The sequence below is a fragment of the Lactuca virosa genome, chromosome 1 (assembly GCF_052849685.1).
Source record: "Lactuca virosa cultivar CGN04683 chromosome 1, Lactuca_virosa_CGN04683_v6, whole genome shotgun sequence".
NCBI classification, from domain to species: Eukaryota; Viridiplantae; Streptophyta; class Magnoliopsida; order Asterales; family Asteraceae; genus Lactuca; species Lactuca virosa.
In genome coordinates, this window is record NC_136426.1 from 96,182,100 (window position 1) to 96,200,795 (window position 18,696).

An 18,696-nucleotide genomic window follows, 5' to 3' on the forward strand; every position below is an offset into this window, starting at 1 on the left:
ACATCACAACTTACCAATTTCAAATGTACAAGAGTAGGGCACATTGTACTCTTACATTTGACAAGTGTTAATAAACCTTATTTAGGATATGTCACTCAAATTACAATCTTGGAGTATGACTCTAAGACTTGTTTTGGAACGAAGTATGTATCACCTTCTTGATTTAACCATTTCAATAATTCATGAATCCTCTTCTTAGCCATAAGAATGCACTAAGATGTCCCTAGAGGATGAATTGTGATATGATATCACAATCATTAAGATGATCATAAAACATGATACTAAAGTATTCTCCCATCTTTTCAGATTTGAGAAACTTTTATCTATCTGCCAAATTTGATTCTTCTCATTCGTTCTGCCATACATCGAAACTTTTCCAATGCTTCAGAATTATACTTAAACTTGTAAGTATAACCATATTTACTAAACTTTAGTAAATCATGACGAATAGTCTTATCGATCTTTTATGGTGGACTTGACCAGTGCACAAGAATGTGTACTCGATCCCTTAGTCCTTCACTTGACTCACATATACATGTAAACAAGGAATTAGTCTTAATTTTCCAAAGGTGAAGATTTTCATTCATCATACTATACAACTTGCATGATTCCAAGTTTCGGTCCAATTGAAGCTTGGGTGATGAGAATCTTTTCTTATTTGGTAAATTTAGACACTACCACAAATGAAAGAATCAAATTCACATTTCCATTATTTCTAGAAACATACAAACATCAATTTTCCATAAATGCCATTGCAAGGAGATATAAAATAAAACAAAAGTTTATTTATTTATTAAAAATGCGGAAAAAAACTTTTTCCTTACAATGCAACTTTAAATGAAAACTATGCTATTACATATTTTCTAGCAATCTATAATAACTCCTAAGTAGTAGCTCAAGAATCCGATCTTCGAACCATGCGATTGCAATCCATCTTCGCGATCAGATTCAACATACTCTTTCTTTAAGTTTCCTTCCCTTTGCTTGATCCTGCCAAACATCAAAATGTAACCGAGTCACATTTTGTATTAAGAATCATCAATAAGGAACTTAACAGAGTTAGATAGTGGACTTACCCGAAGCAGAGTCAAACTTTTTGACTTGACCTTCTCTCAGATCTTTCAGGTAGTTAGGGCAGCTTCGCAACCAATGCCCCTTCCTTTGGCAATAGAACCATATGGACTCTTTGGTAATGGTACATGGGACTATCTCAGACTTAGCCTTTCTCTTTACCATTTAGTCAACCGAGTTGACTATGACCGATCCCTTTCCATTGGGAAGAGAAGGCTTTTCTGGATATCCAATGTTACCATTGTCAATGTCCATGGAGGTTTGGGAAGTTGATCTTCTAATCAAATTTGCTTTACCAGTCCTCCAAATCACTGCTGATTCAGTAGCACTAAGCAAATAGATAAGATCATTAAGGGTCATGTCATAGTCTGTTTCATAGTAGTCCCAAAGGAAACTCACTATGTGACTTAGAAAGTGATTGAACAACCAACTTTCTCATGACTTTGACACCCAACTCTCCCGGCTTGTCAATATGTGATTTCATCTCCAAGATGTGAGCACACATAGACCTTGCTTTCCAATAGGGTTTGAGTGACCTTGAACTATTCAAGAACTTGTAGGTTAGGGAAAATAATTGGAGGAGGTGGAGGAAGTGAAGTATGATTTCCATGAGCCAACCACGGGACATCATCTTCATTAGGAAAGCTTGTTCCATGAGATTTGGGAAGATCATAGTTGTCTGAACTAGACATTTACAATGGGAGAAATTCAAGTTAGTTGATTTAAAGTCCTTAATATAACACCCAATATGAAATATTAAGGCTAGGACCCAACACAATATTTTATAACTTGGAAGATGGATGTCGTAATCCAAGCTACAAAATATTTGAAGGTAGGTGAATGACGATTCACCAATTTCCACCATGAAAAACGAAATGGGAATTAGGTTTTAATTGGTTTTGAAACTCCTAGATCTTTTGAGATTCATTGAACTTTTCAATGACATGTTTAAATCTCGATTGTGCCCTCTCAAGTTTGGAACTGGGATGCCGAGGATCACAAACAAGGTGTGAATAACCATGCAAATATACTTGGTACCCTTAATATTTATCACTTAATCGATGTGCCGGTTAACCACACGCGCTCCACCGATCCTATAATAAACATTACGTTACCCTTTTCCTACCTTGTTAAATACAAGTTAGCGTGCCGGTTAACCACACGCGCTCCACTAACGACTTAAGCAAGGTGCAAAGTGTAATTTCATGGGTTAGCACAAAATTCACATTTTCCTAAGTAACTAAGATTGGGAATTTATAAGTGTTTAGTTACTTAGTATTTATCATTATACATTTAATGAAGGGAGAATTAGAGTCCTGTCAAACCCGTTCGGCTAACGACCCTCCACTAGTCAAGGAAGTGGTGGGTGAGAGTGGACACTCATTAAGCTACCATTTTATAGGCAGCAACCTTATACCCCCCTTATAGATCGGCTTCGTGAATGAGGCCTACTAACGGTAAGACTGACTTTGTTCTTATACATATATATATATATATATATATATATATATATATATATATATATATATATATTATTAACTTATAATACTATAAAGTATAAGGGTTGAATTTTAACTTTTAAAACTCTAAGGGTTTAACTTGGAATTAAAATATTCATGAGGGGAAACTTTACAAATTCCAAAACTTGAGGGCAAGTTTTGAACTATTCAAAAACTTTTGGATTTTCATAACTTATGAGTTTAATTAAGGTTTTAAAAACTTTAATGAAGAGACTCTTGAACATCCATAACTTGAGGACAAGTTATGGAGTTCATAAGACAAAAAGACTCTTCAATTGTGTAACCTATTAATTTTAATGGATCTTTAAAAGAAATGACTTTTGGTAATCCATAACTTGAGGACAAATTATGGACTCCATTAAAAACATTTAGATCAAGAATTAACAAACAACCAATTTGCAAATCATTCCTATGATCTACCAAAACTCATAAGTGTATGAACAATCATATCAACAATTTCAAGAATTACATAAACACACATAAAACTTGAAATTTTGATAACAACCTTGAAATTGGTTTACCATAATCATTACCACATCAAAAACTAGGTTTTATAAGTCCAAAACAGTTTAAGGTAATGATTCTAGACCAATTCCAGCCTTAAAACACGAAAATCTGCAAACTGGAAGACCAACTCGTCGAGTTCTATAAGGAACTCGTCGAGTTCTATAAGGAACTCGTCGAGTTCATGCTTTAACACATGAACTCGTCGAGTTTTTGGCCAGAACTCGTCAAGTTTTCAGTCTGGGCAGATTCTTGGTTTTGAAAAATAAGTTGCATCAAGTATAAATGAAAACAAGCTTAGGCTATGATACCACTGAAGGGTTTTGAGCAATCTAACACTCTTATGGTGTACATGCAACCCTATAAACCTTGGATCTATGTTTTCTCTATTATACATGCAAATATTCAATATTCCAAGGTTTCATCCTAACTAGCATAATATGAACAAACTATACTACAAAAAGCCTAGTTATATGGCATACCTTTTAATGAAGCTTGAAGTCTTGAACTTTAAGAGCTTAGCCCCAATAGTTTGGAAGCCTCAAGTGGAATCACAAATCACCAAAACACCTTGGAAAACTTGAGAGAATATCAAGCACACTAGAAATTGGCCCACTCTTGTATCCTCACACACTAGTGCCATTTCATGTGCCAAAGACCTCTTTATATAGTATGGAGGATTAGGGTTTCATCCATGTAAACCCTAATACCCATGACCTTTCATTTCCATAAGATCCATGGGTTAAAAATTCCATGGACTATCCATGCAAGCTTAGCCCAACCTAAATGAACTTGGCCCATACTATATATAAGAGTCCATATTTAATTAGTTCCTTTTGATCACTAAATTAATTCTAAATTAATTCTTGATCAATACTAATTAAATAATATGATTCCATATTAATATATTAGAAGTTATAATATATTAATATAAATCATAAACATACTATTCTCAAAAGACTATCCATATAAATTGTTCCGGTGAAGTGCAACCCAAATGGACCATGCCAAATCGGGTCAAGTACATACCAATTATAGTTATGGACTTAGACACGAATCCAACACAAATAACCTGCATCTGCATAACCAATTAAGCCTTGTTTTGAATTGTTAGGGTAAAATAACCCTAAATCACTAGTTCCTCGAAGGTATCGAAAAATATGTTTGATTCCATTCCAATGTCTTTTTGTTGGGGCTGAACTAAATCTTGCTAGCAAGTTTACAGCGAAAGAAATGTTAGGTCTAGTACAATTGGTAAGATACATAAGAGCTCCAATTGCATTTAGATATGGTACTTCTGAACCAAGGACTTCTTCATTTTCTTCGCATGGACGAAATGGATCCTTGTCAATATTTAATGATCTAAAAACCATTGGAGTGCTTAAAGGATTTGCATTGTCCATATTGAAACGTTTCAAGACTCTTTCTATGTAATTTTATTGATGCACAAGTATTCCGTTAGGCATATGCTCAATCTGTAAACCAAGACAATATTTGGTTTTTCCAAGATCTTTCATTTCAAATTCTTTCTTTAAAAGTTCAATCACTTCAAGGATTTCTTTATTCGTTCCAATGATGTTCAGATCATCAACATAGAATGCTATGATCACATATCCAGATGTTGTTTTCTTAATAAATACACATGGACAAATAGTGTTATTTTTATAACCTTTACTTGTCAAATAATCGCTTAAACAATTGTACCACATGCGCCCAGATTGCTTTAAACCATATAAAGATCTTTGTAATTTTATAGAATACATTTCTTTGGGTTTTGCACTTAACGCTTCAGGCATTTTAAATCCTTCAGGGATTTTCATATAGATATCACTATCAAGTGATCCATACAAGTAAGCTGTAACAACATCCATAAGACGTATCTCTAAATTTTTAGATACTGCCAAGCTGATTAAATTTCTGAAAGTGGTTGCATCCATTACCGGTGAATAAGTTTCTTCATAATCAATTCCAGGTCTTTGAGAGAAACCTTGAGCAACAAGCCTGGCCTTGTATCTTACAATTTCGTCTTTCTCATTTCTTTTTCGTACGAAGATCCATCTATATCCTAATGGTTTCACAACTTCAGGTGTGAGGATAATGTTCCCAAAAACCTTTCTCTTGTTAAGAGAATTTAATTCAACTTGCATAGCTTCCTTCCATTTAGCCAAATCATTTCTTCTTTGACATTCAATGACAGATTGTGGTTCGGGATCATCATTCATAATATCACATGAAACTGAATAAGAAAATATTGCACCTATATTGTCAGTTTCATTTTGGTCACATATTCTATTTGTCCGACCATAATTTTGTGCATCATTCTCCTTTCCTGGGGGGAATTTGAATAATTCGTGTTTCTCCAGGAACACTTTCCTCATGATCTAGTGCATTTTCTGATCCTCTTCTTTTTCGTGGGTTCTTATCCTTAGAACCAAATGGCCTTCCACGCTTCAGACGTGTTTTAGACTCTTGAGTAACTTTATCATCAGATTGTCCATGTGGAATTGACAGCTGGTATATATGATTTAGTCACCCTTTTTGTGTCAGTAAATGCATCAGGTAATTGATTTGCCATTACTTGGTAATGCATTATCTTTTGAACTTCCATGTCACATTGCTTTGTGCGAGGGTCAAGATATGATAAAGAAGGCTCATGCCATGGCACATCCTTTTCCAAAATCTTCTTTTCTCCACCTAATGATGGGAAATTTGTCTCATCAAATTGACAATCTGCTAGGCGTGCTGTGAAAACATTACCTGTTAATGGTTCAAGATATCTTATAATAGGGACTGACTCATAACCAACATATATTCCCATCCTTCTTTGAGGACCCATTTTTGTCCGTTGAGGTAGTGCAATAGGGACATATACTGCACACCCAAAAATTCTCAAATGGGATATATTTGGCTCTTGGCCGAAAGCAAGTTGTAGTGGAGAATATACATGATATGAACTTGGTCTCATGCGTATCAATGATCCAACATGTAAGATTGCATGGCCCCAAACAGAAACAGGAAGTTTGGTCCTCATTATCAATGGTCTAGCTATTACCTGGAGATGTTTAATCAGTGATTCAGCTAAACCATTTTGTGTGTGTACATGAGCAACTGGATGCTCAACAACAACTCCTACAGACATACAATAGTCATTAAATTCTTGTGAAGTAAATTCACCAGCATTATCAAGTCTCACTCTTTTGGTAGCATAATCAGGGAAATGTGCCCTTAATTTAATAATTTGGGCAAGAAACTTTCCAAATGCCATATTACGAGTTGATAATAGGCAAACATGAGACCATTTGCTGGATGCATCTATTAAGACCATAAAGTATTAAATGTTCCAGATGGAAGGTGAATCGGTCCACATATATCACCTTGAATTCTTTCTAGAAATCTAGGTGATTCCCTTTCAACTTTCATTGGAGAGTGTTTTATAATTAACTTTCCAAAGGAACAAGATGTACATGGTTTTATCCTATTAGATTGAGGGAACTTTTGGTCCTTCAATGGATGCCCATGTGTATTCTCAATTATCCTTCGCATCATTGTTAATCCTGGGTGGCCCAACCTATCATGCCTTAAACTGAATGTCCCAGGATCACAATGTTTTCCTTCGATTACCATATTTGATTCAATCATATGTATATATGTATAATGCAGACCAGAATCAAGTGTTGGAAGTTTTTCAAGCACATGGTTTTTGTCTATAATATACATATATTTCTTATTTTCAATGGTCATAGTTTTTGTGTCATATCCTTTGAAATATATGTCATTGAAACTTAATAAGTTTCTATTAGACTTTGGAGAAAATAAGGCATTTTCTATACAAAAGCTTGTACCATTTGGTAATATAAAATGGGCTTTCCCGGTTCCCTCTATCAGGTGATATTGTATGTATGACTGTTTTTGTTGGTACTAATTTTGAAAAATATTTCTTTGATTCCAAAATAGTATGTGTACTACCACTATCTGCTATACAAAGATCTCCAATCTTTTCTTGGTGTTGTGCTCCAGTTGGACTCATATTAAACTTCACATATGAAAGGAATAATAAGTAAATAAACATAATCATAATTATTATTAAAAAGAAAGCTCATTTATTGTAGGAAAGACATTACATGAAAAATAGTTTTACTAGAACAATAATAGAATTTTTTTTAGTTTATGTCTTCCATGTCATTGCAGAAATCAGCAACATTTAGCGGAATGAATTCAACATTATCAATGAGGTTTGCTTCTTTTCCTTTTCCTTTAATGGACTCTTGATAAAGTTGATAAAGATGTGTAGGTGTGCGACAGGTCCTTGACCAATGGCCCGTGCTACCACATCTATAACATGAACCATCAGATTTTTGTGATGTCCCAGTGTCATGCCTTGCCACTTTGGCCTTATATTGTGTGTGGACATTGTTTCTTTGTGAATATTGGTAATTATTCCTTTTCTGGCCACAACCACGATTATTACCTTGTCCACGAACAGAATTATGGTTCTGATTATGGCTTTGGTTTCCATTAAAATAGCCACGGCCTTGTCCTCGACCATGACCACGCCCTCGTCCACGTGTATTGTTTCGATGACCATCAATATTTGTAGCATTTGCTTCAGGAAGTGCTACTGATCCCGTTGGACGAGATTCATAGTTTTTCATCAAGAGTTCATTGTTTTGCTCTGCATCGAGCAAACATGCATTCAGTTCAGAATATCTTGTGAACTTTTGCATCTGATATTGTTACATCAAGGTAATGTTTGTTGCATGAAATGTGGAGTAAGTTTTCTCCAACATATCTTCATCAGTAACTTCTTGTCCACAATACTTGAGTTGTGAACATATTTTGAACACAATTGAGTTGTATTCATTTACTTTTTTGAAGTCTTGAAACCTCAGTGTTCTCCATTCATCTCTAGCATTTGGAAGTATAACTTCCTTTTGATGATCAAATCTTTCTTTCATAAGATTCCAGAGAATACTTGGATCAGTAACATCAAGATATTCAAATCTCAACATTTCATCAATATGCTTACGGAGGAAAACTTGTGCGTTTGCTTTGTCTTGTGCCAAACAATTATTAAATTCATATATAGAATTTGAGATTCCCATGGACTCAAGATGCATTTTTACATCTATCATCCATGGCACATAGTTTTTCCCACTAACTTCAAGTGCTGCAAACTCGAGCTTTGCAATGTTGGACATAATGTAACTATAAATTTTAAACAAAATAAAAATTAAAATTAAAATCCATTTATTTCAATAAATATTACACAAAAAAGAAGCGTTAAAGCTAACATTGCATACAAGCCTAAAAGTAGATGAAATTCCATATTATCTTCGATGTTAAGGATTGGGATGAAAAGTAACATGACTATTATAGTCATGATTATCACAAAAGGATGAATCATCTTGAAGCTTGATTTCTTGAAATTGATTTGTTTGATAGAAGAGAGAAATATTTGTTGTGGGTAAAATAAGCAGGGTAAAGATGTTTATTTATGGTAAAAAAAATATAGCCGTTGTTTTTGTTGTTTATAACTGTTGCATATATATTTCCGTTGTGTATATATGTATATGTATTTTATAAATCATTTAATAAGATTTATAACTAATACATAACTGTACTTTGTATAATTTTACTAATTAGAAACATTAATAAATATTAGTAAATGTTTAAATAAAATTATGAAGAGTATCTAAAACATAAATAAACATTGACATGTATAAATAAATATATTTTAAATGTTAGTATGCATAAATGAAAGTTAGTTGCCTAATATAAATGTTAGTATGCATAAATAAAAGTTAGTTGCATAATGTAAATGTTAGTATGCATAAAAATTAGAATACATAAAGAAATGTTAGTATAAGAAATAAAAATTGTTAGTAGTCCATAATGTATAAGTTTTATTAATTCATTAGTATCATTATTATTTTAATATGATGGAAGTTTTTATAATTAATAGTATTTTTACTAAGTAATACATACATTGATTAAGATAGATGTGATTTTCACTTGTTTAATAACATTGATTAGAGCATCGTGTTGATAACTTGTTATGAATTAAGCGTAATTAATGTAACTTTAAACCAAACCAAACTAGTAAACTTTGATAAGAACTTTAATTGAGAAGAAAGAATATTTAGAGAGAATATGAAAGTTATATCTCTGATAACTTTTTTGGTGTATCTCATTCTTTACAATGGAGGGTGTATTTATACTACAAATTTTACTAACATATAATTGTAACTAGTTAGAAATGTTGACAAATTTACCATGCACCAATTATTATGTCATCCACCAATTATTTACAATATATATATATATATATATATATATATATATATATATATATATATATATATACCTTAATAAGCATTTAGCATATTTTGCTGAATTTTAAGAGGTACCATCCTTAAAACATCATATACAACAGTTTTGTGCATAAAACCTTATTTGGTCTTGAAAAAGTCAAGGAACATAATCCGCTGTTTGACTTAGCTTTTTGACTTGGTCGCCATTTCCTATCCCGTCCAACAAACTCCCCACATAGTTCCCATTTCCTCTGCCCTATAGTGTTATACCTCCGCCTCTCTCCTTTGTACTTTCGCATTCACGACGAACTCGGTTACTGCACACCCTTCAATATAACCACCTGTTTCTTCTCCTACCCCTCAACTCTCTCTCCGACTCCATCTCCACACCATTAAGCGCAACCCACCACCACTACCACGACCACCACTAAGCGCCACCGGAACCAAGTCAACAACCTCCCTACTGTGTTTCCTTTTCTTCCGCCCTAATGACTATACATTTGTTACTCTTCTACGCCCCATTATATAACCAGCTACCCCATCCCCACTCCTCTCCATTTTGAAGATTGAAAACCAAAACAATCACGCAACCATGTCTGCTATGCTACATCTAGCTGCTACCACCGCTACTTTTACTCTGGTGGTGGTGGTTTTCTGTGTGATCATTAGGTTCGTTTTTTTTTTAATATTTTACCATTGATATTCTGCTTCTAAATTAACCCAATTTTGATTGTGTTTGTGTGTTTAACAGATGATCTTCATCTCTAAAATTGAAATCGATGGCTTGAAGATGGTTGATGGCAAAAAAAATCCATTGCAAGGCTTGAATTGGTTAGCATTAGATACACGTTATGACCCTAAAACCATCTATTCTCTCTGTCACTCGATTCTCATTCCTTGATGAAGAACACCTGCAAACCACGGTCAGTCTAACCCTATTTCTGTCTCTTACTCTCAAAAGCTTTTATCGTCTGTTTCTCAACCATGATTACTCTATTAATTTTCTGATTATGAAATTTGTGTGTCTGTACGGATGTGTAGCTTGAACAACCGACAATCTGAGTTTCACCTACAGTCCATCTATTTCCTCTTTGTAAAATTGACATCTGATTATTGCTTATGTATTCCCTTTTTTGGTACCCTAATCTGACGGATTTTAATAAATCTTTGTTGTTAAAGGGGAAACTTGCTCGGAAAAATTGAGGCTTAACCTGAGGATTTCAAGGCTGTACAGAAACAATGGTCGAATATTAACTTATGCTGGTTACCATTTGACTGAACCTATCCCTTTACTTTGTACGTTTAAGTTCTCCATCTCTATTCTATTCCTAAATTCATAGTAGTCTGATCCCCTGGTTTAATCTGGTTCAATCATAGTCATTAGGTTTCATAGTAGTTTTTAATAGTTAATTTACTTATTTTTCAACATAAAGAAACAATTTTATTAGTTAATTCCAATAGTTTTTCTGAGTGTGTGTGAAAGTATGTTGGTTTTTCATTTATTTAATTAGAGCATGTGTGAAAGTATATTTCTATTTCAACCATTTAATAAGAGTTTGTTATTATTTCAAGCATTTAAAAACTTTAAAATTTAACTCCTTGATTGATTTTACAATTTTTTTTTATTTAGAAATTGAACTTTTTACCTTTTAAAAAAATTGATTTTCAAAATATGTATGTTTTGCCATTTTTGTTGTTTATCAGGTGATGAGCTATTTGGCAAGAAAAGAGCTACTGCAAGCTATAAATGGCTAAAGTTAGGAATTAGTGAACTAAAAATGAGACCTTCTAACTTGACAAAGGAAATTGGAAAGATTTTCCCATGGATACTTATGATGCGACTCAAAGGACTAATGGGTCTCATTCTCTTGATGCTTTCCAAACTTTAAGTTGAATGAGGGTATTTTTGTCATATTTCAAAGTATGTTTCATATTGACTTTATGGTCCCACTTTATTATTGTTGAATTTTGAGTCATCACACTTGACTAATCCAGATTGCATTTTCTACTTTTGCAGCTTGTTAAACAAGAAAAAAGCATGGATTTGAATGCAAGCTTGCTCATATAACACACATGGAAACAAAAAGATCAGAAAAGATGATGAAAAGTGGTAGTTACTGAATTTTTCTCCTGTTACGCTTTTTAATTTTTTTTATATTATATTTTTGGGGTGGTCATGTCTACCGAATCTGGATTACAGATATATGGGCTATGAACCCTTAAATTTGTCATGTCCTGGTCTCCTGGATGCTCTACTATTGTTTATTATCCATTTGTGAAATCCTGATAAAACATTATTGTGAATGCTTATTTTAAAAGCTTAAATATTTCAGCTAAAAATAAGTTTTCCTTCACATTGAATGCACTTTTTACAGAGCTAAATTAACAAGGACAAAATTGATTACAGGCCATTGCTCAATAAAAATTCATGTTGTGTTTAGGAGTCAAAATTGTGGACCATGATTTACAGGCCAATCTTGGATTGCTAAATGCATTATTTGTCTTACATACTGTTGTTGATCATTTAGAGGAGCAAGTGACACCAATTTACGTCATTTGGCATGCTTATTTCGTTGTAATATCCTTTGAATTACTTTATGTAGAATTCTATGGTGCATCGCATTAATGTTTGAATTTATCTTTTAGTTGAAAATAGGTTTTAATAAGTTATTAAATTCATAAAAAATTAGTCCTTCAAATATTTATTAAAAACCTTCCAAAACTGGTATATTCTAATTTTGCTAGAAAATGATATGAAATTCATGGGATGCGAAAGTTCGATTTAGTTAGTTAAAAGTTAAAATTGTGTTGATATTTTAGTTTAACTACTACGACTAAGATGTTTATTTGTTTGCTTTAAATTTATTAATTAAATTGTATTTTCCGTTAAAATTTGAGCAATCTATTTTATAATGAATATAAATACTATTTAGTACAACATCTTAGAAAACATTCAACTTAACGATTAAAATCGTGAAATTTGTTCCTACACTATTTTTATTACACAAAGTATAAAAATTTGTTATTTTGTACACCTTTTTTCTACCATCTTCATGGTTTTAAGAAATAAATTTATAAAAGAAACACTAATTTATAAAAACAGAAAAAAAAAAAAAAAAACATACATAAAAACAAATATGTGAGAGGACATAAAATAAGAAGTGTAAAAAAGTTCTAAATTGTAAAATAAAAAAAATAAAAAAAAAGTTGTAAAAGAAAATTTGTGAAGAAAGTTAGAAAAAATTTTAAAGAAAATTTGGACAAATTTTGATGGTTTATTACATGTTAATATAATTATTAAATAAGTGTTTTAAAAATAATTGAAATAGTTGGTTGGCTAAATTTTATATTAACCTAAATTTATTGAAAAAATGCATATAAAAATAACTAAATATACATAAATCAAGATATTTAGCATTTTACCCATATTTAATGTATATGGCTTCTGTTCATAAGTTGATTGGAGTATTTTATATATTTTTATAGGCAAGTTCTTATACTTAGCCTTTGCAAAAGTTAAATGTCATTTTTACTATTATTGTTGTGTTAAATTTATCTAAAGTCGAAACAGATAATTAATATTTTCTTTTGTGGATATGTACTACGTTCTTTGAACTATGACATGTATCTGAACTAATCACAACCCACCGTGAAACTAATCATTGAAGGGAAACTTGGAACTGTTTCATTCGAAGGGAAAACAACTCACTCGCGGTTTAATATTTCGATAAATATAGAAAATAAGTCAATGTGCAACATCAAATGTTATGTATAAAGAAGTGTTGCACGATTAATAATGTACAATCAATCACATGTTCGTACACATTTGTAAAAACTCTTGAGTCCTCATTAGTTTTTCTTACTGATTTTGTATTACCTAGCATAACTCTTATTGATAATTGTTTAGATGTATAATAAATTACTTGCGCAAAATATCAAATTGTCTTTAGAAACTAATTTCTGAAAGAAACTGTTCACACCCGTCGCTTGGCGCGGGTAAACGGCTAGTGTGTGTGTGTGTATATATATATATATATATATATATATATATATATGAGTAAATTGCATGATTCATTCATAGTTAAAATGTTAAATTGCATGTTTAGTCATTATTTTCAAAAATAAACTAGAACCATCCCTCGTTTGTTTTAAATTTGCATGTTTTATCCGTCGTTAGTTTATATTTAAATGTTTCATCCTTTTCCAAACATAAAATGACGATATTACCCCTATGTATTTGTTTTTTTTAATTTAGTTTAATATATTTATTATTATTTAAAGTTAAAAAATATGGACACCTATTAATAGTTTAGTCAATTTATTTGTATCTCTCACGACGGTGAGAGACAGAAAGATGTGGTGAACAAGCATATCCAGAGAGAATAAAGAGGCAGTCATCGGTGGTTTCGGCAACATCACTGTGGTTCCAACAACATTATAGTGGTTCCGCCGGCAGATCTAGATGGTGAAATTCGATTGTCCGGTGATTCCAGCATTCTGGCGATCCGACTGTTCCGACGGCAATCCATGGTTCCCACGGAAATTTGCTGGTTGTGGTGGCACTCCGACGGTTTTAGTGGTTGGCCGATGCTTTCATTAGCTTTTGTATTGGTCGTATGGTTGGTGGGGTTGGGAGTAGGTGGGTGGATATTTTTTATTTGATTTGTAATAAATTATTAAATAATAATAAATAACATATTATTTTAATAAAACTCTAAATTTACTGTGTTTGAAATATATGGCTGAGAATTGTTCTCATTTGTTTTCGACTTTTGGGTTTAAGAAATGTTCTCATTTGAACATACATTTCTCTCTCTCTCTCTCTCTCTCTCTCTCTCTCTCTTTCTCTCTCTCTCTCTGTGTGTGTGTGTATATATATATATATATGAGTAAATTGCATTATTCATCCATAGTTGAAGTGTTAAATTGCATGTTTAGTCATTATTTTCAAAAATAAACTAGAACCGTCCCTCGTTTGTTTTAAATATGCATGATTTATCTGTCGTTAGTTTATATTTAAACATTTCATCATTTTCCAAACATAAAATGAGTATATTACCCCTATGTATTTATTTTTTTAATTTAGTTTAATATTTTTATTATTATTTAAAGTTAAAAAATATGGCCACCCATTAATAGTTTAGTCCATTTATTTGTATCTCTCACATGCCACTAACGATCATCTTCTTCGTATCTAACATTAATATACCCCCGTCCTCCGACAACTTTCACCTTCCGCGATTCTCAAGTCCGCCACCACCTAATCGATTTCAATAAATAAAAGGAAGACGATTTTCGAAAATCAAACCAAAGCACCTGAATTTTGGAAACAGAAGCAGGATTTGTTCAAAACCAAGAAAATCAACAACCACCAGAAACTAGATCCTCCTAAAACCAACCACTGAAAGCTAGATCTACATACAAGTTTAATTGATAAGAGGGGGGTTGGGGAGATATATATATATATATATATATATATATATATATATATATATAGAGAGAGAGAGAGAGATAGTTCATATTCAAAATTAGCATCATGTTTCTGCACTAGAGAAACCAAGAACCGAACCTATAGGAAAATTTTGAAAAAATATAAGTATGTTAGATGAATTTCTAACGATTGATAGTGGTGGGATTGTTTTCAGGAAATATGGAAGGCAATGGTTAGTGTGATACATTTCTTAGGCACCACCACTTAGAAGGATTCAGAGAAACATTCTTCAGTGTGCCGATCGTAGGAGTACAGATCGACGAAGTGCAAATTCACATAGTTGCAACCCATTTAGGGTTTAGAGATATGATCTTTAAAAATATGATATGTAAAGTGTACCGATTTAGGGTTTCCATAGAACTACATCTCATTTCTCCAATACCATCACCCAAATTTAGGCTTTGATTATTTAATCAGATTCCCTCGGCATGACTACTCACTGCCGTCGTTCTTGACTTTGAATGGAGAGAGGAAAGATGGGGAAAGGGGTAAGAGGGGAAATGGATAAAAAAGGCTGGGACCAACAAATTTAATTAATATTTTCTTAGTCATCAAAAATAATAATAAAAACTTTATAAAAAAGATAGATAAGGGTAATATAATCATTGTATGTCTGCTGCGATGAAGTGTGCAAGTTTTAAATTAACGAGAGACAGTTTGAGATAAAAATAAAAATAGGGACTAAATGCATAATTTAGCACATACACCAAGGATGATTTATGTTTTTTTTTCTCTCTCTCTCTCTCTCCCTCTCTCTCTCTCTGTATGTGTGTCTATATATATATATATATATATATATATATATATATATATATATATATATATATATATATATATATATATATATATATATATATATATATAAAGGAAGCATTTTTCCTTTCACCACATTCATTTGAAACTCCCATGACTTTTCAATTTCTTTCAATTAATAATTATAAGTTGGTTAATAAGGCTAATAAATATCAAACCTAAAGTGTAATTATATATAAACAAACTTTCAATATTAAAAAAAAAATATTTACTTCTACATATTAAGTGATTTTTTTTAACTTTTAACATATTATACTTAATTTATTAGTTTTAATATGTTGTTGGATGTAACCATTATCATTTTAAAGATACAATTTTGGAACAATTTGTATAAATTATTAATTTGAATATAACATTACAGGGTCAACTTACATATAAATTTTAGTTTAACTTAAACAACCCAAAGAATATTTTATAAATAGTTACAAGTGATTAATTGTAGTGTTTTTCTAATAATGATTATAAGTTGGTTAATAAGGTTAAATAAATATCAAACCTAAAGTGTAATCATAAATATAGTAAATTTCAATTTTAAAATAATATCTTTACTTCTACGTATAAAGTTATGTCTTTAACTTTTAACATATTATACTTAATTTATTAGATTTAATATGTTGTTGTATGTAAACCATTACCAGTTTAAAGCTACAAATTTTGAACAGTTTGGACAAAATACTTAAATTGTTATTTTAAATATAACATTACAATGTCAACTTAAATATAAATTTCAGTTCCACTTAAAAAACCAAAAAATATTTTCTAAATAGTTAAAAGTGATAAATTATAATGATAAATGCAAAAACTAAATTGTAATCTCAAGTTAACTAAAATATTTCCTAAAAATATTTTTATAATCGTTAAAAGTTTTTAAATAAGTAGCTTAAAATAATTTACAATAACAACAGTTAAAAAGAACGTTATATAAATGATTATATTTTTACATTTAAAATCAAACAATAATGTTTGATGTTTTAAATAATTATAATGATAAAAATTAAAACATTAAGCAAATAAATTTAAAAAAATTAATTAACAATAACAACTATAAATAACATTAAACCATATATTATATTTAATTTTATTCATGTGTAACTCGCGGATAGAAGTCATTCAAAAGATTGAGATTATGCAGTTATAATAGATGTATATATTATCATATAATTCAAAATAATCAATACATTATATCAATTTAGTATACGAATTATTATATCAAATTTGACAACAACGTTATTGCTATATTAAAAAAACACATATTTATAAAGACTTAAACTATATAGGTGTTTATGCGCAACGCCCGGGCATTCAGCTAGTATATATATATATATATATATATATATATATATATATATATATATATATATATATATATATATATATATATATATATATATATAGAGAGAGAGAGAGAGAAAGAGAAAGAGAGAGACATAATTATTCATGATCCATGTATAATTAATCAATCAAAAATCGTATGTATAAAAGAAATTCTAAAATAAGAAGATTGGGGTAAGATGAGAAGGTTAGATTAGAACCAAACAAGTTAAGGGACCTCAGAAATTCTAAACACTATAGATAAAACAAACATGTTAAGGGACCATAAAAATCTTAAAAACACTTAGTCATTAAAGAGCACTTATATAATAGTTTACAAGTCATTTTAACCTTAATCCTTTGTTATTCACATGATATGTTTTTCCGCTTTCTAGTTTTGCATAAATGGATTATCCAAGTACATAACGAGAATTCTATTTTTGAATGTGTTGTTGGCGGGAGTATATAATGGGGTATACATATAACTCCACGACACTGATACAAAATAGGTTCTTTTGTATCTCATTTCTTTTAAGATCATTAGCGGGGAATTGTTTTAGACTTGTAACAGCTTGATGTTGAGGTATTTCCATTATTAACCCTAAGCATGAGAATTAATTGCATTTTAGCCATTGATATGAGAATTGTGGGAAATTGGACCAAAATGGCAATTTTCTATTTTTTGGGACGTCACGACCTACGATGGGTGTAAACCCGGGTATGCTGGGCGTATGTGCCAAAATTCTAAACCCTAATGTTTAGGGTTTGGACCCTATTTAAACATTCTTAAGTCCCAAGTCCTCTTTCTTTCGTCAACCTCCAGCCCCAACTTCGACCTTTTCAAACCCTGATTAGTTTTTGAGCATTCTTGAGCCATTTGTGTATGTTTTGGTGTTCATAGAGGAAGAAGAAGGAAATGAGAACAACTTAGAAGCTTGGGACAACCTTGGATATGGAATTTTAGAACCCTCCTACATCTTTAGAAGGTATAAAGTTCATACCTTGAGGCTTGTTTGATTAGATCTAGCTTGTATGATGTTATTATGAGCTTTTGTCCCAAATCAATGATGTTCTTGAGTATGACATGTTGTAGACCCAAATGGATTGTCCTTCCAGTCATTTTGTAGTGTCTAAGGTCATAAAAATGCAATCTTGATTATTAGTTTCCCTCCATGAATGAGTTTTAGTGTCTTAATCAGTTAAGGAGTTAGGGTTTTTGTTGATGGGCACTTAATAGCCATGCAAGACCATAAAATTGGAAACTTTATAGTTAAGGACGTTAGTTTAGGACTAGATCTAGAATTTAGATAAAAGACCTTAAGGATTAAGCTCTTAATAAGAAGAAGAAAGGGGTCAGTCGCGTACATTGGGTGTAACCCAGGTACGTTGCATGTTGGATGGTCAACCGGCTCGTTTTGGTCAATGCTCGTGTACGCGAAGCGTACAAGCTGAGTACACTGGGCGTACTCAGCTATGTTGACCAGCTTTGACTTTTTGACCTTGACTAGGATTTGCCAAGTTTGACCTAAGGGTATTTTGGGTATTTTTGAGTTGTATCTGAGATTGGTCACTATTTGATGAATAGGCGACGGGTAGAGTTGATATTCGGAGCATAGACCTATTCAGCTATTTGTTCGGACTGAAAGATGAGTTTTCCTCACTACAGTTATGGGTC